Source organism: Monopterus albus, unplaced genomic scaffold (assembly GCF_001952655.1).
Source record: "Monopterus albus unplaced genomic scaffold, M_albus_1.0 scaffold67.1, whole genome shotgun sequence".
NCBI classification, from domain to species: domain Eukaryota; kingdom Metazoa; phylum Chordata; class Actinopteri; order Synbranchiformes; family Synbranchidae; genus Monopterus; species Monopterus albus.
Window position 1 is genome coordinate 54,365 of NW_018127947.1, and position 24,604 is coordinate 78,968.

Below are 24,604 nucleotides of genomic sequence, written 5' to 3' on the forward strand. Positions count from 1 at the left end.
GCCATTCTCCTCTCCGTGCTCCTCTCTCTCTCTCTCTCTCTCTCTCTCTCTCTCTCTCCCTCTCCCTCTCCAACGTCTCTGCTCTCTCCAAGCTTTCCTCCTGCTCCGTTTGTTGCTCCAGTCCACGCTGCTCAGTGAGCAGAGGACGAGGAAGCTGTTTCCTGCTCTGTTTTCCTCTGTTGCGGGCGGGCACAGCCGGCGGCGCTGCAAGTACCGGTACCGTCCAAATGCAGTATAGTACCATTTTAAATGCCTCAGTACCGCGGTACCATACTAGTACCGGTATATCGTGCAACACTATTCCAACCTATGAATCGCTGAGATCTAGAGCTCTGCACAGGCCCAATACCAAGACTAAATCCCAGCTAGTACCCCATCTTTATTACTTGACCCATTGAATTCGATGGGAACCTCCCAATTTGAAACCCAAACCTAGTCGCAGACATGAATGGTTGCTTTATTTTAATCCTTTGCTGACCAGTGCAGAGGTAACTATGGTTCTTTCGCTTTTCCCACTGAACACTGTGCAACTGCATATAACACATGACATGCATGGGTGCAGATGACTGGCAAAGTGCAAGAGAGAAAAAGAAACATTTCTAAACAAATGTCATTGGAGAATTATCAAACCCAAACAGATCCCAAGTCCAAATTTTTAGGCAAAGTAACATCCAAACCCTGACCACGTCCTGACAAATCCACTGCCTGCCCTCAGTCTCTCCAGTTATAACAGCTATAATTAACTCCTCTTTGTCTACTGCTAATGTCCCCTCATTCCTAAAAAGGCTTTGGTCACTCCTTTCCTAAAAAACCTGGCTTAGATCCCAATAGATGTAGATAACTACTAGTCCATTTCAGAAGACAGCGACTCAACTTCAGACCCACCTACAACAACCTCTGTGAGCCATTTCAGTCTGGTTTCCAAACATGGCAGCGAAACAGCACTTCTCAAACTCACTAATAGTCTCCTTCTCGCAACTGAAGCAGGCCTCGGGTGTTTTGAAATGTGCCAACAAATGCAATAAATTATTATTATTATTATTATATTTGACAGGTGTTTTTGTGCTATAACTCTCCTTAATACATTCCTCAAATTGCTGCTGCAACAACTACATAGTTTCTGGTAAACTGCTTATAGAAAATCACCTCATACGCAGGGTTAAGTAGCTTTAAGATGAGCAGCAGAATCTGTGTGAGTGTGTCTTGATGCCTTGATTAGCCTCCCTCCTCTGTTGTCCAAGGAAGACTTTATTCTTTCCTCTGTTAATCCCTGGCTCAGTGCCTTGCTAATCCAGAACAGTGGGATACAGGACATGAGAATGTCCTTAGACTTGAATATTATTACTTCTACTCCCATTAGAGATATTATAAATAATGTTTAAAATAGTCTCTCTCTGCAGGGCAAAAGAGCTTGTCATCACCCACATGCATGTTAATTTTTGCACTTACTGTACAGCAGAAGGCGACAGATTCACATCTCACAACCTCCGGTGTGATGCATCTCATGAAACTATAATAATTCAAATAAACACTTGCAAATATCTTTCAAGTGCCAGCTGAAGTGATTTTGAACGGGGTGTTTAGACTTAAATAATTATTAGCAATCAATTAATAGTGGCATGGCAGAAATGTACTCAACAGTTTTGGCTGGTTAAATGTGTGTGCAAGATCTTAGACAGTGTAATGAATGTTTTATTTACTTTATTTATTGCTATTTTCTGACAGTTTACAGACTAACCCATTAATGAAAAACATCACCACCAGATTAAACGACAAAACACTCGCTCACAATACAAATAGCAATATATTATTGCATTATAATTAAAATAATGCGGTGCAAATTGTTTTGCTGCATGTAAAAACTGACCACTTGATTACCACCTGAATCTAAAAAAATACAGCCACCTCTGCAACTTCAGCCTTATTTCCATATATTGCGATTCTAATAAAGGAGTTTAAATCCTTACAATACACACATTTTGTCCTTGGTATGGTTCAGATGTTAATTAAAGCTACTCCACCTAATGCCTTTTCAGCCTGGAGAGTGAGTAGGAGTCAAAACAGACAGATACCGTAAGCCAGGGGTGGCCAATTCCAGTCCTCAAGGGCCGCTGTCCTGCTTGTTTTCCAACTATCCATGCCTGACCTGCTGCTGATTACCTGGCTCAGGTGTGTTCAGTCAGTCAGAAGCTGGAAGATACCAATTCACTTTATCTTTCCTCATTCCACTGTCATCTAACAGTGGAATGCTCTGGTTACTGCTAATATGACACAAAGCTCAAATTAGTCCCAAATATAAATTCCATGAATTCAAAACAAATGTAAGGAGGCGGGGCTAATTTATGGACTGTACCCTGGCAATGCACGGTCGAGAAGCTTGAATAACACCAAACATCACGTTCTGTCCCATTTTCACATGATTTATGAGTTAGCAAAATTTTAGTTAATGCACCTGTAAGGGTGTTTAAGACCCTCATTCCCCATACAACGAACACTCTTCCTTAAACACAACCACACATATGACAAACACACAAACTGCTGTCAATGAACACAGAGGCTCTATTCACTGTAATGAGAAAGGTCAAGCAGTGTGATGTGAATAGGACACTAATGACATAAGTCCCAGAGGCCTACACTGCTAATGGAGTGTGCTTTATCAAAGGCCTTCTCTCTGTCACATCGACTGCTCATACAAGTGGCCCTAGCCTCGTTGTTGTTATTTGTGTCTGTAGCACAAACAATTAGTTGTTTATCGCACTGGGACAGAGATGACACATGAGACAAGGGGCCCATTGTTTTATTAGTAACTGAAATTAATTCTAATACTGAAAAACATGATCATCAGCCAGAGAAACATCTTTTATGACCTGAGGGTTCATCTCTTCTTTACCAAAAAACCCAATATACCCACACCACATGGTCACAAAAGGCTCACGTAGGCCTACTGCACATTTCTGACTTAGAGTTGAACTGAAATTTGAATAAACCACTGAAGGATACTCCAGCACATTTGTCTGTGCAGTCAGCTACACTTCCATGGTGCGATAATGACAGGAGCATGTCTTTTACATAAACATTTCCCATTTAGGAGGATCCGACCACTCATCTGAAGCATCCTGACAGTTTGCAGTCCTAGCTTGCTAATGTCACTCTGATGCATCTTCGCAAGAAAACTGCCCTCACCACCGGCTGTATAGTCACCCTCTTTCATCTCTGCTACTGTGTCCTTCTATGTACTTGTTTGCTCTTGCTCTCACCCACAAAGTTATGCTTATATTAACACCCCCTATAGCCAAGGTCAGGGTGGTTTGTCAAGTGGCCTGGGGCCACTAGGGAATACACAGCATACTGATCTGGGCAAAGTCAGTGAGGAAGAGAGGAGATAAGGAGGGAAAGATAGAGATATTAAAATAATGTACACAGTACTGTCTGGATGGGGGTGTGGAGGTGAAGTTCATAAAAGGTACGAAGAGACTTGATTAAGGTCACTGAAGACAAAATAAACCAACTATAAGGGTTAGAAGACAAAAAAGGAAGGTAGAAGAGCATGTCAAAAGGCAGATTATATAAATGTCTGCTATTGTACATGTACAGTATCAGTAATGTATTAATTACACAGCCATTATGGTTATTGCACATCAATGAGCAATAAAATGTGAACGCCTTGCTCATGCAGTGATTGTATCTCAAGACAAACTGTTTAATAACATGATTCCATAATTTAAAGTAGTTTTATAGGTGATGAATGGCTTTAGTGGCTCACATTCACACACAGTGCTGTATATAGCGTATGTGCAAACACACAGAAAACATATTATAGCAGGTCATACTTAACTAAAGCCCCTCAAATCTCGCAGACATGTATTCTGAAAGAAGGTTTAAACACACACCTGTATCCCCAGTGTCAGGCTGATCAGTCCCTAACGGTGCAGGACTACACACTCTGCTGTAAATGGTCCAGAACACTTATAAAAAATACACAGATCCTGCATTTCTGAAGTACATGACACCGGAGAACTTCATTTTCTGTGAAAGAAAATTTCAGCCCACACACAACAGCAACCCACACAGCTCAGCCACGCACAGTCTTTAACATTTTTAACTGAGGCTGTAAAAATGGGCATTTTCCCTCAAGCAGGGTTCACTTCTAAATGCATAGCCCGAAAAAGAGACTTTAAAATGCAATAAAAGGATAACTAATGAATGTATGTTGGTGCCTGGAGAAGCTCAGAATAAATTAAATGTGACCTACTCTCTTTCCTACTTTGTTTCAGGCCAAAGAGATCAACATCCCACTGTTCATTAGAAAGACAGAAAAGGAAAGAACATGAATTCTTCAGTATTAAACAGACCAGGGTTATGATTCAATACAGTGAAATCAATTGTTATATAAGAAAGACTGAATCAATATTTAGAAACTCTTGTTTCTCCTCAGAGATTGCACATTCATCTGTCGGCAGCCAATTAAGTTAAGTGAGCTGAGACACTGACGGTTTTTGAGCGGCAGTACCAGCACCATTAGCAGAAAGAGGATGGGGGATGAAGAGCATGATGATTTTCATGCTTTGTGTTTGGCAGAAAGTCCAAATAAATATCACTCGTCCCCCCTTTGTTGCCAAAACAGAGATGCCCTCAAGCACGAGCCTTTGTCTCAGCTGCTGCATTGAAGCTGCTCAACGGCCAGAACATCACACTGCGGTCGCCTTGTGTTGATTCCATGTGTGAACAGTGCCACTTTATGTTACTCCAATATGACATGAGAGAGCTTCTGACTTTCTAAACAGTGCTCACACTAAAATCCAAAACAAATTACACATGTGCAAAACATCTGTCTGAAACAACCACATACTTATGAATGCAGATGCACCCGACAGGCAAACACGGACACCTCATGTCACTCAAAGTCAGTTTTTCAAGTTAACCCAAATTTAATGAACATAGCATTACACTGTCAGGTTTTGTTCATGAATAGAAACTGAAGTACAATTTGAAAAGATGCTATTCCAGAGCTCAAAGCTATGTGCAGATCCCATTACCACAGTGGTTTCAAAGAATCACACAACGAGCAGCCTGAGCACAGCATAAGATCATTTATTTAAATCACTGAGTTTAAAGGGAGCAGGCCAGTTCACAACAAACCTGTTAAGGCTTCTACAGCAGCTGATGTGTTCGGACTTTGCTTTACTTTACTTACAGTATGTTTGACTGTTTTTTGTCTATTGTATCTATTGTTCATCCTAACTTGACTTTTCTTCTCATTTGCATTGTGAAACACTTGGATCAACATGTAGTTGGGTTAAAATGCTTTATAAATTTGACTTTGACAAGCAACAGATCATGTCTTATTACACTGAACCAGACTTTCATGTTAAAAATGTTTTTCATTCCAAATACACCAAGAGTTAAGCTAAAACAACCACAACAATCAGTGCCGAGTTTCCTTTCCCCATGGATGCAGGAGGCTTAGTGTGCAGCAGGTTGAATGTAAACCGGGCTGATGGTGCATACACATGCTTGGCTACACGGAGCATGCTCCTAAATTTAAAATTCACACCATGACAGCAGACGTGGGGTCAGTGCTCCCGACTCCCAAGGGTGGCCCGAGCAATTAGTGGTTACGTAATGGAGCAAGGCAAGGCAAAGTTGTAGATGCAGTGCATGTAGTCTGATCATGGAGGAAATGGAAGTAGAAAGGGTGGTGTGTGTTAGCGTCTCTCATCCCTCTCATCAGGATGATTACTGTCAGGGATCATTAGTAGGTGCTAATAGAACAAAGTGAGCAAACACTATCTGTACAGCCAGTATTTGTAAGTGCAACCTTGTGGTGTTGACTCTGCATAAACAAAGACGTCCACATGCGGCTTACGCATGTCTATGAGAGGTGATTGGGAGCAATGACACCCGACACAGCACCTCACTGGGTCGGGTTCATCAAAAAGATAAAACTGGTTTGTTTGAACTTTCACCCACTTTGTCACTGAGCTCTCGGGCTATGATTAGCAGCACTTATTTTGTATCGTGTATCCCCAACTTGCGATGTGGAATGAGCAAACAATAGTCCTTTTAAATTGTGATGTATATCCTCTAAGAGCAGGGTGTTTGTTACTACAACATTTTTCCACAGGGACCCCTTCTCAGTGTGTGTACATCTATAAGCCCTTATATAGTATACACACTAAATCCCCCAGTGATGCCTTGCTGAAAATGGAAACACAGCGTCCTGCCCTGACTCTGCTGCTTCTTATTCTGTGTGCATGCACAGTTTGTCTGTTTGCCTATAGATACTATGTCTGCACCAGCCAAGGACAGAGAGGACATTATTGGAAGACAGGGCCACATGGTGCAATTTATGTCTGCGTTTGTCAGCACTGGGGTTTCTCCTACTCTCTTGGTCACACAGTCGCTCTGTCCTTTTAACCACATTTCTCTCTTCGCCTCCTTGATCCATCTTTGTCCTGTTTTTGTTCTTTGTATACACTTCTCCGACTGTCTTCACCTCACTCTTTGGCTCTTACATGTACAAGTACTGATTGCATGTCATTCTCAAAACTCATGATGATTATGAGTCTGACGAGGCTGGGAAAGCTGAACCTCTGTCATAGCTGTGTTACTTTTGCTCACCGATTGGCACCACGCCAACATTTCTCATGCTACATCAACATTTCAAGTATGGAGGGATTAGTCAAAAGACCTGCCAGGTGTTAAGCCTCTGAAGTGAGTGTTAATATTTCTTCTACTATTTCTACAAAAAGATGCAAAATGACCACAAGGACAAGCAAAATGACCCAAAGAGATGCAAAATGATGTGGCTGTAGTTTTGTTATTCTAGGGCCCTTTTAAATGTCTGAGCCCAGGAACTAAGAACCAGAACCATGATCAGTTTTACTGGTCAGGTGTGTTGGACACACAAGGAATCTGATTCTGCTACATCGGCTCTTGGTGTGCATGTACAATGTTCTTCCATAAGGCAACGAGTACGCAAATAAACAAGGTAAGACAGAGAACAAAAAAGGAAAAGAATGGGCAAACAAGAAAAAGGAGTGCGCATTAGGAAAACAAGTAATTATAAATGTAGAAATATATATCTACACACAGTTTAGATGCGGTTTTCCAGATAGATATACACAAAGGTATATTTACAAAGTATTGCACTGAGGGTTGCTGTGCTGTTATACAGTCACGGGTTAAGTGTTGATCAGAGCAACGGCCCGAGGGAAGAAACTGTCCTTGTGTCTGGTTGTCTCGGTGCACAGGGACCTGTAACGCTGTCCAGAGGGGAGGAGTTCAAACAGTTTGTGTTCAGGGTGTGAGGGGTCTGCAGAAATCTTCTCTGCCCTCCTTTTGACCTGTAAGGTGTACAGGTCCTCCATGGAGGGCAGCCTGGCACCGATGAGTCTGTTCCTGTCTTGTTTGGTTGCTGAGCCAAACCAGACAGTGATGGATGAGCAGAGAACAGACTCGATGATTCCTCTGTAGAACTGTATCAGCAGCTCCTGGGGCAGGTTGAACTTCCTACACTGGCACAGGAAGTGCAAAGTGAGGGAAACACAAACGTGGTTAGGGGAATTAGGATTCACCTGTCGTGTCAAACATCCATCATTGCTACAAAGCCTCAGAGCTGGACAGAGGCAAAGACATTGAAACAAGAAAGCAAGTGCAGAAGAGCCTGAAGAAAGCCAGGTGGATATGGACAGATGAGCAGCGCGCCCAACCTGCTTCTCCCTGCTCACTCTGCAGCAAGGCGCAGAGTGACCCACAGGAAGTTGGTGTGTGACAGAGGAGGACATCATCTGATTACACAGATGCTCGTTAATATTACTCAGGTCTGGAGTTTGAATGCTATTGGTGACATTTGTAAGCCTTTGTTTACTCAGAAGAGGCCGTCTGATCACAAATTCATACCAAACACCTGCCCTGCCCGACACCAGACACCGAGCACAACCACCGGGTTCCTCAGTGGCACCTAAGCAGCCATCGCCAGCAGATGTTCGGGGTAACATAAAGGGAAGGTCCCTGGCACAGCTAGGCAGAGCTGGCTGGTGCCTGGTACTGGGACTGATGAGCAGTCAGAGATATAAATTTACATGACATCTACAGACTTGCACAGCTAACTCCCCGACGATGCTGCCAGTCTCTCCTCTCTTCCCTCTCAGCTTTATAAAGTCATTCATTCTTATGGCTTAATTGTCCCATTGCAGCAGACAACATATCAGTCTTATTGAATAACATCATGACAGGCTGACATACAATAAATACAACAGATGTTTTGTGCATTGTGTGACCCCATTTGTGTCCCGTTTGTTTTCTTTAGCTCCTCCTTCCTTTGTGCATCTCTTGAGGTCTGAAGCATTAATAGATTCACACTTCAAAGTGCCAGAGTGACAAAACAATGCCAAGTTTCAAGTGACATTGTCGGCTTGCTTGTTTTGTCCAACCCACCACCCACAACTCAAATATAACCTGTCAAAATGAAACAAAGCAGAGAAACACAGCCAAGTTTCACATCTGAGACGCTGGAATCGGCAATTATTTGGTATATGTAACTTGTCATTTCACTCAAACCATTAATCAGTTATCAAAATTTCTGTCCATTAAAAATATTCAACTAACTGTTTTGATAGTGAACAATATTTTACCATCTGTCATACCAGAGAACAGCATGGTTAACGCTGTAGCAGGAAACATCACAAAAGTTATGTGCTACACTATGCTGCTTTATATGAATTTTTAAATGATAAATAAATGCAGACAGTAGCAGGATTTTATGTACATTAATGGAAAAAACATTTTTAAATTCTTATACAAACTGGGTTAAATGCAGTGTGAATAATACCCATAGGTATTCTGTGACGGGTCTGTGTAATACTTAAGAGCAAACATAAAATGGTATATGTTGTCAGCCAAGGCTAAATGAGGCAGTGTATACTTTTAAGAGACCTGTGTTCATGGGAAAACATAAAAGCAGGTGTCTGCGTTGAGGCGCTGTGAGACGAGGCTAAAAGGTTCAAGTACAACTCTAGAAGTTTGTTAACATGTTAACTTTTAATGTCGAAGCAGTGAGCAAAAAGACAAAAAAACAAAAAAAAAACAAAAACAAACTATCCCTCTCTCTCCCCCGTCCATCGTCTCCTCCCTGTTCCCTCCTCTTCCCAGCCTCCTCTGGCAGGGACAAGTGAAGGTGGTGCCAAGAATGTGACTGTCTTTGGAAAAGTTCACTTCTTCTCTTTTCCTCCACTTGCAGTTTTTTCTTAAGGTGGGCTCATGAGTGCTGCAGAGCACCTGGCACTTCCAAAGTCTGCAGGCTAAGATTTTTGTCAGATTATCTGCAGGTCACCACCTTTCATTCAGCTCAACTTGTATTTGTCAGCCTCTGCTGACTCAGCCTGCCCAGACAGACATCCAGCTGTTTATCCTGCTACGCACTTCCCTGTTAGGCTACCTTAAGAAAAACTGCACTCTTTGTGAAATGTTGGCTGCATGTATATGTATTTTCCACGATTGTTTTCCCGGACTTGACCACTTTCCTACACTTGTTCATTTCCTAACAGCTCGTGGAAATGTCTAACTGTGACAAGACAATACAGGGATGAAGTGAGATGTTAATACAGGTGGTGGAGCTGTAGATCAAATAAGAGCCTTTAATAAGGAGGCACATACTGTTTATTTATGAACATCAGCCTGTTTAACAATACTCACTAAACAAATGAAGGGTAATACAAACAGGGACAAAGTTTTCACTCGTTTGAATGTCAGATGGGTTTCTGCAAAGTATGCATATGCAGTACTCACACAGTCACATGGCTTTGGAGACTAAGGCCGTTTTCACATCTACCTCGCTTGGTCCGGACCTTCAGACTTTTCAGATTGGTCCAAATCAAAATAGCAGGTGTGATCCTTGGATCAAAGGACCAAACTAGCCCCAGCCTGCGACTCTCATGTATTAGATATACTGGAGTCAGAGAGATAATCTTCTGTGAGCTTTCAGAATTGAAACTTGCTCAAAGTTCTGTACTGTCGCTTCATAACACTTGCCCAAATTCTGAAGGTACTTCCTGAATCCTTCGTCCAGAATTCAGAATTTGGGTGAGTGTTAAAAAATAACAGTACCGAGTTAAAACAGCCGACAAGTTTCAATTTCGCACAAGCTGGGGCTGGGTTCAGACCAAAAAAGGTGGTCTCGGTCAGGTTCAAACAGAACCATGGTTTGGTTTATTTCCAGTGTCAAAACACTTTTTGGGATAGTTTGGTCCTTCAGATCAATTAGAGAAAGTTGAGGTGTGCTATCATTCCCCAAACAAGAGAAGAAGAAAAGAACCAGAAGAGAATTAAAAATGAGCCACGGGAGCACCTGGGGAGAGGAGGAGACAAGGACGGGTACTGCGCATGTAGTTGGTGCTGCTGGTTATAAGGCCATAATAACAACAATACAGTTTCTTCTTCAAACAAAAAAACACTACCTGCTGGCAACACGCTGACATCAGATGCACACGCATCTACAAACCAATCAATGTCAAACATAGGGAGGTGCAGACCATGTAGGCAGTGATGACAGGATCTTGGTATATCATGCAAAGTCACAAAATTGAACTGATCAAATGTATTTAATAAAAATATGAATTCTGGTTCAGACTTTCAGGTGTGAAAACACCTAAATCCCTCTGAGGGTACAAATGTTTCCAGGCAGCAGTTGAGCCAAATGTCATTCTGAGGGAGCAGGAAAGGTCTGAATGTGCATCAGCGTGCACAGGTGGTGTAATTAGACGGGCTAACAGAGTAGGGGATTCCACTTTTAGTATGTTTGTGTATTACTGTATTAATGTGTGTACATGACTGTGCATCCAACATTCTGGAGAATGAGCTGGCAAGCCTAACATACTGAGCCAGAGGAGAGAGAGTGTGTGTGTGTGTGTGTGTGTGTGTGTGTGTGTGTGTGTCTGGGCACTGAGACTAACCTGCAGCACTAATGTGTGTTGGCATGTGTATGCATACAGTACACACACACACAAACACACGGGTAACTTATGTCCAACTGTGCCAGCAATCTGCGCAGTCGCTCTGCTCAAAGTTTCCTCCTGTGTCTTTCACTTCATCTCTCTACTGCACCCACACAGGTGGTGCTGTTACCATGCCAACAGGCCAGGGGGAGGTCCCCTCCGGGATTAGTGAAGGAGAAACACAAACTCCCAGAAGGCCACAGCAAGGACATGAAACTTATTTGTAAAACTATGAACATGTGCATCCTACTGAAGGAGTAGGAAAAAAAATGGCACATGTTTATCTCCGTGCTGAATTTGCAGTGTTGTGGAAAAAACCCACACAAACCAAGAAGCCTCTCAATTGCAATCAATTACATCACAGTGAAGGGACAAGAAGTGAGTCTGTTTTAAACTAGAAACCATTTGCCTCTGCAACATACTGTATGTGTGCCATTGGTACTTTCCTCAGTATTTTTTTGCTTCTTTTATTTTTTTTTACCCGACTTTTTCATGTTTGACTGAATTGCATGTTTACTTATTTCTCAGCTGTGTTCTGTTTATATTATACTTTGCATACAAGAACTTTAAAACACTAACTTACACACCATTATGATGCATTAATACACATGAGCATTCACTTTTTAAACAAGTTAAGGGTTGTTGGTTTTACATAAAGGCTGACTGCCTATCCCCCCAAGTTGTCGTGAAATAAAACAAACCAGACTCACGTCAGAAGCGTAAACAAGCGTACAAATAAAAAGACAAATATGTGCAAATTCATCGAGCAAAATTGCAACAGCTCAACGAACTGGGACGGGTTAGTGGTGTGAGTCAGTTGCTGCCCACAGCTCATCTGGTTTCGTTAGTGAAACAGGTCTGGTTGTTTTTCTGTCTCGGTGTCTGTGTTAGCTGCTGACTGCAGACTTCATCCTGGAAAAACTAAGAAACAGTGGACAAAGCTTCAGCTGTGTCTGTAGGTGGAGGTTCAGAGGGGCTCCAGACATACTGGTGGGTCCTTACAGTTCTAGTCAGTATTCACTCTTGGCTAGAAGCACAATCACAAATATAACTAGACAATAAAAGCCAACAAGTTTTTCTTTGAACTTTAAACCAACCTGCCTGTTTGGTTTGTGCTCAATATGGAGGCACCATCATCAGTAGGTGCAGGGTCTACTAGATATATTGCACATACAGTACGTATGTTCAAGCAGCAGAACTGAGGCCCATTGACCTGTATAAACTGACACCAGAGACAACACGGTCCTGACAATATCTGAAATCTCAGCCACAGCCAGCAGCTCACCCAAGTGTCAGTCAGCTATTCGGGTCATCTGCCTGCCAGCCTCTCACACATGTACAGATGTACAGGCAGAGAGTGCACATGAGGTGCTGGCTGTTTACTGACCACAATCCAACACAGTGCCTGGTTTGGCTGTAGGAGAGGCAGTGTGGGAGTCTATTAGACTCACATCACTGCAGATGTTTCAGTTTACTGCAGTTTTTTTTTTTTTTTTAGCATAACCACCACTTAAGATTCATATTTTCATACTGCACTAAACCATGAATAAAAACTACTTTAATTATTCGATTAACTGCTCAAAGTGTCTCTTCCATTCCATCAACATGATGCATTCAGCAAAGAGGAAAAATATGAAATTAACATAAATCATCAATTCAAATATTCAATATTTGAGTTGTAAGTGAATATTCAATTCACTTACTTTTCTTGAAGAACTGCATGAACTGTTTAAAGGTACTCGCATAATACAGTACTTGGCACAGATGTGCACAAACATCCCTGAACAAACACACTCCATATGTCTCCTTTCATTTCCACATCTCGGCCAATGACCAATAAAACACGTACTGTAAAGAGATCACAGGCACACAGTCGCGTGCTCACAAAGAACCAGCTTGGTGTAATCCCAGAGCCACAGCTACACTATAATCTCCATCTTTTCCTGACTGGATACAGTAGAATCTGTGAAACAAGAGAAGGTGCTGAGGGAGGTGGAGAATATTGGTAAGGCCCAGAGGCTGGAAGGTCATTTTCTTAGCACAGAGTTGGGTCAGGGTATTGAGGCCCAGGGTCCCACCTGTGTGGTCCTGGATCTAATTAGCACACCACGCCAATACACACAGGTGCCCCAGTGGTAACACAAGCTAGCTTTAGCACACACTTATGGTACCAGTGAAATCCTTCCCATCACAGTTAAAGGTGGTGTTGTACTGGACTACATAATAATCAGAGGCGCCTCTAAATTTTTGCCCTCCCCAGATACATATATGAGAGGGTCAGAATATTAGAAACACCTATGAATATAAAGTAGTCCAGTACAAACCACCTTTAACTATGACCTCAATAATAAACATATAATTGAATTTATACTTTGATAATTTCACTAAAAACTGAAACATTCTGAGCTTCATAAACACAAATGTTAAGGTGGAAGTGTTGCACTGACGTGTACACATTTGTGCAGGTGTACCTAATAAAGTGGCCGGTGAGTGTGTTTTAGTGACTGTAAAAGAAACTGAGATAAGACAAAAATGAGTTAGAAGTCTTGGTGAATTTTGATTCTCAGTGAATCTTTGTCAGTTCAACACTAGAGGAATGGGGACAGGACGAGAGAAGGCAGTGCTCCTTTAGGCTGTGTGTTCAGACAGGCTCCACCCGCCATACAAACACCTCAGGTATTTGTCTGCATGCGATTCAGTGATCATTTTTCAACTGCTGATACACCCGTTCATTCCTTTAAACAGACTAAAACAGTGTTCCACCTGCTTGCACATGAAAACCTGTGTAGACTGTTTTAGATACTAGGGCTGCCCGCTAATAGTCGAACAGCCGAGTCATTAGTCGTGAGACCTGTCAGTTGACTGAGACTTTGTTTTTATTTTATTATATATTTGATATTTTGGTGGCTAATGCACCATTTCACTGTTTGCCAGCCGCCATAAAACACCAGGAAGTGTGCGCTGAGGGGTTCAATTTTCAAAACTGCACAAGCGCAAGATTCAAATTCAACCACGTCTGGCCGTCAAACGAGTTGCATGCACAGTCTATGTGAAGAGCTTGCATGGGGGCACTGAACACCTCTGAGCGTTCTGTGTGCATACAGACCAACATGCATAAAGAAAGATGTCCACACATACTGTATGCATCCAACACAGAAATCGCTATTCAGCACCGCATCAGTTCGGCCCCCTGACCACAGCGTGCTCTTATCCACAGGCTCCTCTGAATAAAAGAGAAGGAAAAGATAAAAGAGGATGGCTACAGTAAGAGAAGAAGAGAGAAGGGAGGGTGGCTGGAGGACAAGAGGCAGAATGGCTGTGTGGATGACTTCACACCATGATCTGCAGCTTCACAAAGTACAGTATTCAGACCCCTTTTATTGTGTCGTGCAGTTAATTTTGAATGGCTCCAGCCTGCCAGGAACCTCAAGTATAAGAGGGTGCAGATGGATGGATGGGCTGTTGAGTGCAGATTTGATCTACAACAAGTGAACAGGTGTGAATACTGTCTGAAGCCACAGCTTGATTTATGGTAGACGTGGATGCATGCAGGGGTACGCACACATATGCACAACAGAAGAAGCAATGCAGTGTGACACAACATGGCTGAAACAGTCTGGACTTACAGGTGCAAATAATATTTACTACCTTGATGCTCAGTGTATCTTTATTTTTCGGCCACATATTTTCTGAACCATTTTTCTTATAAATATGTTTTGGAACAATGTTTGTTAAAAGAGCACAAACCAACACACAGCGAGCAAAGGAGGAAAACATGAAAAAACAGGCCATGCATCACAAACCAAAAGCAGACTCTCATGTGTGTTTGACTTAAAGACAGCAAAGCAGAACGTAGTAGAGCACAGTGGTGTTCTGCCTTTATTTACAATGTTACTGTTGAATTAATTCCTTCATTAATAATTGTGACCCAACCAAGGGATCAAAGACAACAAGCTGTTAGATATTGTAAACGACTATTCGAGGCCACACTGTGTGTAGTGGCAGATCCAGTATCTAGTGCACAGCCAGCAGCCGCTCCCATGGCTTTCATTAATCAGCCACCACCAGGGACGACATAAAGACTTAAAAACCTCAGATCCAAAGTGGCCTTTATTTCACTGAAACAGTAAACTCATATCTCTGGGAATAATTCAAAGGAGGGCTGTAATTCTTTACTGTGACTGAACGAGCCCTGCCTAGCTCCATTAAGCCCAGAGGTGAAACGCAGGGCTGCTGGGACTAATAGTCTAGATGTGAATGTGGCGTTAGCATCAGAGACGGATATATGACTTGGGTGACAGGAAGCAACAGCACTACATGCAGGATTTTTTGACTGGAGCTCAACAAAGGCCTGGGTTGGCTGAGAAAAGGGCGGCAAGAATAAGATCAAATCCTCATTTAAGTTACAAATATGAAGAAACAATCTATTTGAAGTAATAATATATAAATCATTATATTGTTCTTCTCCATATTGATAACATCATGTGAAGCCCTCGGCTAATGACACCAACAAAAGTTAAGGAGTCAACAAACCTCTAGTCCAATCAGTGAAGCCAGACTGCCACCTCTGTCTCCTTGCTCCTGTAGTGTGTCCTCTCTCTCTCCCTGTACCTTTCTGCAGGCATCCCTGGCCCTGGAGCTCTTCGTTTCTGATTAGCAGTACACGGCCACATCAACCTGCCCAGTGTTTGATTGATTGTTGTGTCTTATTGCTTTTCTTTTCTTCTCTTTCTCCTCTATTCATTCACCCCAACTGGTTGAAGCAGAAGGCCGCCCACCAAGAGCCGGGGTCTGTCCAAGGTTTCTTCCCTTAAAGGGAGTTTTTCCTCCCCACTGTCACCAAGTGCTGCTCAAGGGGGATTTGTTGGGTTTTTCTCTATAATAACAATACTAGTAAGATCTAGACCTGACTTGTAAAGTGTTTTGAGACGACTTTTGTTGTGATTTGGTGCTTTACAAATAAAACTGATTTGAATAGGTGTGGGTTAGAACTACTCTAAAATACGACAGGCCCACCCCACCCACCCACACACACACATTTTGAGTTTTTTTAAACAGGAAGTATCCGTGAACCATGCCTCAGAAGAAATCTTAGAATATTTACAATCATGATTTGTTGATTCCCATAAAGCTAGAAAGGGTTTCAGTGTAATCATCAGAATACAGTTGGACAAACTGTTTATAAATGGAGATGACCCAGTGCTGTGGTTGCTCTCCCTAAAAGTGGGCACCCAGCTCAGACAATCCCAAAAGCACAACTCAGAAAAAGAGGCTAAAGGTTTACAGGAAACACTGCAGCTGGTTAACATCTGGGTTAGTGTCCTGGAGTAGATTTATGCCAAAGTAAATCTACAACAGAATGACGTCAAATGGAGTGACCCAGTCAGAGCCCAGACCTTTACCCAGCAGAGAAGCTGTGGACTGAGCTCAGACAGCGTTCACACCAGACATCCTGAGAATAAGTCTGAGCTGAAGCAGCTCCATGAGGAACACTGGTCCAAACCCCTCCTGAAAGTGTTGCAGCTCTGATCCACGGCTACAGGAAGAGATTTCTGCTTCTAAAGGGAGCTCGACCAGCTACTAAATCCAAGGATTCACTTCTATTATCCACCAGGAACGTGAAGATTTAATAGGTATGCTCAATGAAGACACAGACTATTTGTGTGTTATTAGTCTAGGCACACTGCGTTTGTTTATACCCAGATTTTATGACCAATTAAAGCAGAGAACCACGCCATTCCAAAGGGTGCACATACTTTTTTGTTTTACTTTGAGAGAGACATGTACAGACAACACACATCAGCCCCTAAAGGCATTCATTTTCTATTTTAGCAGCTATGAATGTTTGTGTTATTTCTCAACCTTTAGCCTGAACAACAGTAACAAGATAAAGACCCAGGCAATGTGATACTAACATAGGACTACTATAGCTTATTGTATGAACTGCTCACAAAGCCTAATTCAACATTATAACCACAGGAACAGGATGTTTGAATATGATGGCACAGATGAGATGATAGTATTTTGCAATATGTCCTAATACTCCTGCAATACACTAAAAAACCTCAACTGGACACCGCTTCTCAAGTAAAAAAATCCTATGTGCAGAAAAAACTATTACTAAAAAATAATCTGATAGGCAGCATCATTATGGCAGAAATGTGAAACAACAACAACAACAACCACGACAGGAATGTTTCTTCACTGAGGCTGAGCATCAGCGGTGAGAACAGCAACAGCTCAGACAGCATCCAGTTCACCACAGCAATGGGAAAAGAACTGTGTGCTCAGTAGGACTGATGTAACACACATTCTTTTCTTTCTGATATACTTTGCACCTGTTTATATTTGGACAAGTTCAAAAATTGCACTTAATTTGTGAATGGTTTGTAAGGGTTTGTCAGAACAAGTCCGGGAGCACTTTTATACTGAGATTTGACTGAGTGTGGCCTGACTGTGTGAAAGATGGGAAATGGACAATTTATTTTTTATTATATTTACATTTTTTATTAAATAAAAGTCAAAAATGTTTGTGCATTCTTTCAGCTGAAACTCCTAGAAAGAATCTGAATCAGCAGGTCAGACTTAAAAAACAAAAAAACAAAACTTGGCCAAGAAAACTGTAATCAGTACATCTCTGCAATGAACAAAGGTTAATTTGTTTGGGTAAGTTTGGGTTGTGCTGTAAACTCAAACTGCCACTGATTACATGAGCATATTTAGCCAAAAAGAGCTGTCAATGTTCTTCTGCTCTTGCCTATAAATGATTTGTTATTTACCCACAGGAACTGTATTATTCCTTAGGGGAGTTCATAGATACCCAAGGAAATATCCAATGTGGGTACAAAGAGATTAATATGAATCAAAGTTTGATAAGTCTGAATTAGAGCATCATATCAAATGTGATTAGTATTTACTGGGATTCTTTTTCTTTCTATATCAATACTGCACAAAAATAAAGGTCAGAAAACAAGCCCCGATTTCTCTGACTGATATCTCTGGTCGGCATTGACGACTGGCAGAGGCTTAAAAAAAAAAATCAGTAAAGATTGAGTTTTAAACTAGGGAAAAGCTAAAGAAATATTTCAGGTGGAGTTTGCCTTTATATTGCTTAGGACTGTTTGAGCAAGTAAATGAGGCATCCCTTTGTTTTCTCTTTTCTGTTTGCACAACTCCTGTTTTGCATCCCTAGACTTCTCATGGAAGAGCTAAATATTAAAGTCTCCATGGATGTGCAGTACTAGCGAGAATAAACAATGGGGACAGAATGTACTGAAATGTAATTATTGATGACTTGCCAGGAGCAGCATGACATATTTACATAGCTATCTCACTTTCAGACTAAAATCCACTATCTGCGCTGGCAGTCATTAGTTGTCACTTTTGGCAATGTGGAAAGTTTTAATTGCAGTTTTATTTAAATAAGAAAACCAACTTTACACAATTACACCACAAGTGGAACTGTTCAACTGCAATGCATGTACAGTATGAAGAGCTTGGTGAAAATCCAGTACACACACTAATCCCCTCAACAAAGAATATTTAGGGCACGACAGGATATACAAAGATTCCACACTGGGCACATTTCCCACAGTGTGCATGTCAAAAAAAAAAAAAACAACCCTGGCAACCACAGCTGACCAACAAAAAAATACAGAGGTACAACATCTACAAGTTGCCAGGTTGTGTACAGTCCTGCAGATCAATGTGCATCACTGTAGCTGTTATGTAACAGATTATATGAACACCAAAAAGCTTAAAAACACAGGAGAAACATTCAGTTCAGAGCACACCGACTTGTCATCACAGGCCTCAGAGCTTCTCTGCAACTCAACAAGCCGTCTACACCGCACCCCTCATCTGTCACATCACAACAAACACAACAGACTATCACACAATGTAACAGAGCAGGCAGACTGGCTACGCGGGCCAGAGTCACACCAGAGCCATCCTGCTTGTTAACGGTCTCTCAGCACTGGTGAAAGGAGCAGTGCTGGGTCATCTGTCCACTGCAGCCAATCACATGCCTGTATAACAGGGTTAACTTTACTGTCATGAATCTTAATGTGGAGCTTTAAGGTGCTGAACAGGGGTGCCATAAAGCGGAATGCTCTCACACACATTCTGCAAATGCTCTACTGTCGACACACACCCTCTCTACAGCGTCATGTACTGCACACACTACAGTATGTGCCACAACTTAAACACCATTTGGGCATGCCCAATCAACACTTACATTTACCTGTTTGTCTTACTGATTTAAATCTGTGAACTGTATACTTTCAAAGCAGCAGAATTAGCAGTCTTGACAACGTGTCCTTTGATAGTAGCATCACCATGTTATACTGTATGAACCAAATGATCAGAAATGTTCAAACTCTGGCAGAAAATTTCCAGTACTGCAAGAAAAGCTGACTGAGAAGGTAGAGCATTTGTCTCATGAACATGTTTGATAATATCTATGCCTCGGGCACCTCGGTCGAGTGCAACCCGGCTTCGACCTCACAGGATCAAACTGGACCAGATGTTTGATTAACTTGGCGATGCTGCCATTGACGCAAACATTCATCCAAACACTGCCTGTTGACTGACAGGTCATGCCTGCTGCCTTACCTGTCATTTTGAGATCAAGTCACCTCTGTTATTTTCCAGGGCATATAATGCACCTTTGTTTTTACAGTTGTTCTGGTGTCGTCTGTCTACATTCATTCAGTTTAGGCACTCTGCAAAAACACTTAGGCACAGCACCTAAACCTCTTTATGGCAGGGAGAACTCTGCCGGTTGTATCAACTTGTGTAAGCACAGGAATTCATGTTTACTGTATGTCCAGAACTGGACAAGCGCTGATTTTTCCAATACTGTAGGTGCTGGCAGTGTTATACTCAAATAACTGGAAGCCCGGACATCTGTATTAAAGCATTAAACAGCACCCCAGTTCTGTTTTTGTGCACCAGCTCCAGTTAATTGAACACCCTGCTGGGCCCGAGGCTATAGCTGTGCTATTGATCCAAACCAAAGTCTGCCGCCCGCTATACTGCCTCCAATGGCAGCTGCACGCTGAAGCATGTGCACACATTTCAACATGCACCAACACCAACTGCCTTACAAATATATGGGGCAAAAAAAACAAAGAAAAGTATGTGCAAAAACAAACAGGATGAGATACAAATGGACATGGGAGGAAGCAAAAAACTGAAAAAGCAAAAGAAAGAGAACAAGAAAGTATTCACAGTGGATGTAGCCTTTTGAGCCATTAAACCAAAGCCATTAAATCAATTTCCTCTAATCTGGACAGGGCCTTCCCAGAGCAGGAAATGCCAGGCAGTAAGCTTCTCAAGGGAAAACCAGCCATTGTGCCTGCACACAGCATAAACTGAAGATCAGATTTAATAAGAGGTCTTCTGTCTCAGCTGGGGAAAGTGCCCAATCTCCTCTTTTATGCTTTTGTTCACCAATTCTTTCTCTCACTTTTTTTAAATCCACACATCTGGGTACACGACTCCAAAGCAAAACACACAGCTCATTATCAAGGCTTAAGGCTGAAGAACAGAGTGAGCAAATTAATACAAATCAAAAAAGTCAGGCAGGCAGGGGGATCAGCTGCATGATTTGCACGTCTGTAGTGTTTGTGTTTTAATGTCAACAAGTTGTCGATGTGCACAGTAAGAAACCTACACTATTCAGCTCAATGAAAGGTTTTCATACTAGGTAAAAAGGTTTTGTTATAAGCAAATGTACAGAGTGCACAACCTTTTATCTATGATTCTGCAGGTTACATTTAGGACCACTAAACTGTTTAAATTGTTTGACCACTTTGAACGTAATTTAAGACCTATTTCACATCTGGAAGAGGCAAAACGTATGAAGGACATGAGGAAAAATCAGTCGAGTATTCAAGCTGATTACGAATAAATCACTGTGCACGTAACTGACTACGATTATCATGGCTACACAGTGTGTGAAGTCCCCAACACCACCGTTTTTACTGCTGGCGTAGATCCAGCTGATACAGGGTGGGTCACGCTGGGGCCTTGGTGATGCTTTCGATGTTAATACAGAAAAATCTAGTTTGATGGCAGGCATTTGCTGGAGGCTTTTAACCTTTATACCCAAAGTTCCTAATTTCAGCACACAATGACAAGAGCTTTCAATTTGCTTTGTTTAATGAGCCTCATCTGAGCACGGAATACGCTCGTTTCACTAAACTTGCACTTCCCCATATTAGGTCAGTGAAAGTGACAAACTACCACGTACCTCACATACAACAATGAGCCTGCCGAGTGTTTGCAGATAAATTCTGACCGGGCTGCAAAGTTTGCAAATGTTCTAGGTTCCAAGTTGGTTCAGTTTTGGAGTTTTATTACAGCGTGATAAACACAAACTGATGACGAAAAGAGCTACAACATGTATCCAGCGTACCACAGGTGGCACTACTGTGTCACATAGAGGTTTCCCCCAGAACGCAAACGAAGTTAATGCAGCCTCACAAAACATTAGAATAGTCAGCTTATATTTGATTTAAAACATATAAAAGTCAAAATCAAAATAACATTTAAGATGAATTAGTGATTAAATTTCAGAGGCAGTGTTGCACAGTGGTGTCTGTCTCTCTGTGGGGCGAGAATGTATTTCAATCATTTTTGTTGATATATCTGTGAAACTCAATGACCTATTTATCACGTACCCTCCTGACAATATCTCGTCTACTGTGCTCATGCTGCTTTGTAATTCTTTTGTTATACTGTTACTCCGCCACGTAACTGCACCAGCACCTGCAGTAACGGTGTGACACTATTTTGGAAAGATGAGAATGACTTGTGTCATTCAATCTTCTCTGGGAACAACTGAGTATGCTGGGTGGATTGCAAGCCTTTTGTGCGTATCTGCAGGCACAAAGACTTTATCCTGTGCTGGCCCAGTACAAGACTGTGGGCAGAACTTTAGCAGGGAGACATTTGTTCAGTGTGTGACAATGCTCTGTTGTGAAAAGTGAGACTGCACATCTCATTCCCATCCCACACAGATAACTTTCTGTCTTTCCTTTTTCTTTGTTTGTGCATCCATGTTCATTTGTGCTTGCTTTTATTCCACCCCGATCAGGTGTAAAACTATCCGTTTCACATTATGTCACTGCAGCTGTGTATAAAACATTAGTACCAAATGAGCTGCAGAGGTTGCGCTCGGCCACTAAACAGCTCCGTCTCTTCCCTGTTCGTTATTCTTCCAGTTCCCTTGTTGCCGCAATAACACGTGTTCAAACCACAACTTCCTGCTGGAGCAAGAGCAGATTGGTCAAAAGCGGTACATACCCCCGACACACCCACGCTCAGATGCTTACTGAGGATCCTGGCACTAGTTCTTGGTCTTTCTGTCAGGCCAATTAGAGGTTTGCCTCTCTGTTCTGCAACTGTGCCACCACCCACCCACAGACACAAATATTCCCCTGACAAAAAAAAAAATTACATGGACACATTAGCAAATATCAGATCTGAACTGTGCTGCCAATCACATCTGACGAGTTAGCAGCTGTGTTGAAACATCTCTCACACCAAGACTTTATTCCACTGCTATTGTATTGAGAGGCCCTGAGGAAATAAGAGGGGAGGTGCTGGCTCCAGAGATGGGATGGCCACCTTGAGTCAAAGAAATAAAGAGCAGGAAATTAAAACTCCTACAGGCCAAAGAGGTTTTTCTCATCCAATTTAAAGTATTTTCATACTTTGTGGCTTTCCAGAGCTCGCCCTGGAAACTGCACACTTATCCCACAGTCGACCTACAGGAGGACACAGACAGAGGGAGAGATAGTAAAAGAAATATTTCCAAATGATCTTCTAAAACTAGAAGCCTAACGGTGTGGTCTGGGGATGCACTCCAGCTTGTTCCGCTCAGCAGCCTTTTATATGGGCTGGAGTTAAATTAGGGAAGTGTAAACGTACAGTTTTATATGATGAGTAACCACAAGGAAGCAGTAGCACATGGCTTGAACAGGAGGAACTCTGGCTCTGCTCTCTGACTGACAAACTAAAAAGCACCTATCAACATAAACAGACAGTTCATTTCTCTTGGAGTTAAATCCAAGAAAAATGAACAAACTGTATATAAAAAGATGAACCTGTCTAAAGAAAACCAGTTGCAGAAGGTTATAAAAAGTTTACATGCATGTTTTGGCACCGAGAGCCTTTGCAGTAGTATTCTAAGCCACACTGGTAAGAGACACAATCATTAGAAGTTGCTAGTGTCTGAATTTGTTTGTTTTCTTTGCGTTTTAGAGTCACTTGATATATGTCAACATTTAAGGCTATAATTCAGTGAGCACAACTCCGGGCCCTGCTGCTGGATAATGACCCTAATCCTTCCGAGCAGGACCCGCTCCAGAGGTTATAATGCATTTCTCCTGTGTCAAAGAGAGGATGTGGATGGTAGTACAGCAGAAAGCAGCAGAGGGGAACAGCGGCAGGGCCATCTTCACTTATGGTAATTAACAGAGGGGAAACTTATTATTCTTGCAGCACTGCCTGTGTGAAATGTTACGGCACTTCATCCAGTAGTATTTGAGATATCTCAGTCAGGACACAAGAACCAGCATTTCCACCTCTAAACACTGCTGACATATCATGCAGCCGGTAACTGCTCAGTCAAAGCTCAGCAATAACAAAACATGAAAATGTACCGGCATTGTGTTCACCACAGACCTTATTTCAGGGATCTAACCAAAAACCTGTTCAAAAGTCAAGGGAACTGGAAGTGCAAAAATGCTAACTCGGTTCCGGGTTTTAGGACTCACTACTACAAAGTTCTATAGATACAGAAAGAGCTGCAACATGATTTCACAGCTGCTTTTACCCTGAATGTATGTTTTGAAATGTATAATATTTGTTCCTGATGATGCAGATGATTGAATATATTTATACGGTGTGTGAATACACACCTACACACAGTTTTTTGGACCCTCTCCATTTCTGGAGCTCTTTAGAGGCAGGCACTTTTTGAGCAACATCACTGTTCAGTTTGTGAAGATGATGGTGGGTGTGTGAGGACTGAGACATGCCAACAGATAAGCAGGGAGAGGATGTGGACGAGTCATTACACTCGACACTGACACAGCAGCAGAGAGCGAGAGGGAGAGGGAGGGAGGCCTATTTGTTCCAGTTCATTATCTGATGTGATTGCACTCAGAGAATGAAATCTCTCATGACAGCCGGAGCCTCTGACTTAAAAGGGAGTTTGTAAAGAAAAAAACCTCAAACATACAATAATTACTGCATGATAAATGATCATCCAGGTTTCTGGCAGGCAGTCAAGTCTCACACAGCGCAGAGCACGTGCTGACACAAACCAACACAAAAGCTCCTCAGTGCTGCCAGAGACTGCAGCAGAGAGACAAACTGTCATCAAATCAGTCAGAGACCTGCACCTCCAACGTGATGTGTGGTGCCACCACACGTTACACTCCATATTCAATAGTTCTGAGTGTCAACAAATCCCATGAAAACATCAACGCACACGTGTATTAATCCACAGCTAAAATTAGTCCCCAACAAACGCGCCATTTAGTCCTGTTAACATTTGCTGAAACTACAGAGCCAGAGCTGGCTGTTTTAGGAAGCAA

General features: G+C 42.1%; 1 protein-coding gene across 1 annotated transcript in view; it reads right to left on the reverse strand.

Moving 5' to 3' along the window:
* The window catches only part of thrab (thyroid hormone receptor alpha b), a 95,324-nt gene that overhangs the window by 24,991 nt on the left and 45,729 nt on the right, over positions 1 to 24,604 (reverse strand). The window lies entirely within an intron of this gene.